The sequence below is a fragment of the Arachis duranensis genome, chromosome 4, assembly GCF_000817695.3.
Source record: "Arachis duranensis cultivar V14167 chromosome 4, aradu.V14167.gnm2.J7QH, whole genome shotgun sequence".
Lineage (NCBI taxonomy): Eukaryota > Viridiplantae > Streptophyta > Magnoliopsida > Fabales > Fabaceae > Arachis > Arachis duranensis.
In genome coordinates this window covers 30,428,037-30,429,463 of record NC_029775.3, presented here as the reverse complement: position 1 = coordinate 30,429,463, position 1,427 = coordinate 30,428,037, and positions in this window count along the sequence as shown.

Below are 1,427 nucleotides of genomic sequence, written 5' to 3'. Positions count from 1 at the left end.
CAGCCTAGAAGCATCTATCACTAAGTTGCAAGAGACTATGGAGCAACTGAAGGAAGAACAGCAGAATCAGAACTGCATGCTCTGCAAATTGCTGAAGGAACAAGAGAAGCAGGGGCGTGAACTCCAAGAGTTGAAACGCCAAAAGCTCTCCTCTCAAGTTGAGGGAGCATCCACTTCTCAAAATCAAGGTTGTTGAGTTCTAACTCTGTGAAAACCTCTATCATTAGGAGCCTATGTTTTTGCGTTTTTTTTCTTTTATTTTGTTTTCTATTTTTATTTTTATTTTTAGTCTCATCTTACATTTATCTTTGAGTCTTGTTCTTAATTCATAATTAATAAAATTGAAATTTTATGCCTTAAAGATATGAATGTCCTATGAATCCATCACCTCTCTTAAATAAAAAAATGCTTTAATCACAAAAGAACAAGAAGTACAGGATTTCGAAATTTATCATTGAAACTAGTTGAATTAGCTTGATGTGGAGACAATACTTTTTGCTTTCTGAATGAATGCTTGAACAGTGCATATGTCTCTTGAATCTGTTGTTTTGAGAATGTTAAAAAATTTTTTGTTGGCTCTTGAAAGAATGAGGAGAAAGAGAACTGTTATTGAGGATCTAAAAATCATTAGAGTGATTCTTAAAGCAAGAAAAAGCAGTGGATACAAAAAAAAATTTCGAAAAAAAAAGAGAAGAAGAAAAGAAAAAAAAAAGAAAAAGAAAGAAATAAAGTTGTGATCCAAGGCAACAAGAGTGTGCTTAAGAACCTTGGACACCTCTAATTGGGGACTTTAGCAAAGCTGAGTCACAATCTGAAAAGGTTCACCCAATTATGTGTCTGTGGCATGTATGTATCCGGTGGTAATACTGGAAGACAGAGTGCTTTGGGCCACAGCCAAGACTCATACACTAGCTATGTTCAAGAATCATTATGCTTAACTAAGAGAATCAATAACACTATCTGAGTTCTGAGTTCTTATAGATGCCAATCATTCTGAACTTCAAGGGATAGAGTGAGATGCCAAAACTGTTCGGAGGCAAAAAGCTACTAGTCCCGCTCATCTAATTGGAGCTATGTTTCCTTGATATTTTGGAGTCTATAGTATATTCCCTTCTTTTTATCCTATTTTGATTTTCAGTTGCTTGGGGACAAGCAACAATTTAAGTTTGGTGTTGCGATGAGCGGATAATTTGTACGCTTTTTGGCATTGTTTTTAGTATGTTTTTAGTATGATCTAGTTAGTTTTTAGTATATTTTTATTAGTTTTTAGTTAAAATTCACTTTTCTGGACTTTACTATGAGTTTGTGCGTTTTTCTGTGATTTCAGGTATTTTCTGGCTGAAATTGAGGGTCCTGAGCAAAAATCTGATTCCGAGACCAAAAAGGACTGCAGATGCTGTTGGATTCTGACCTCCCTGCACTCGAAG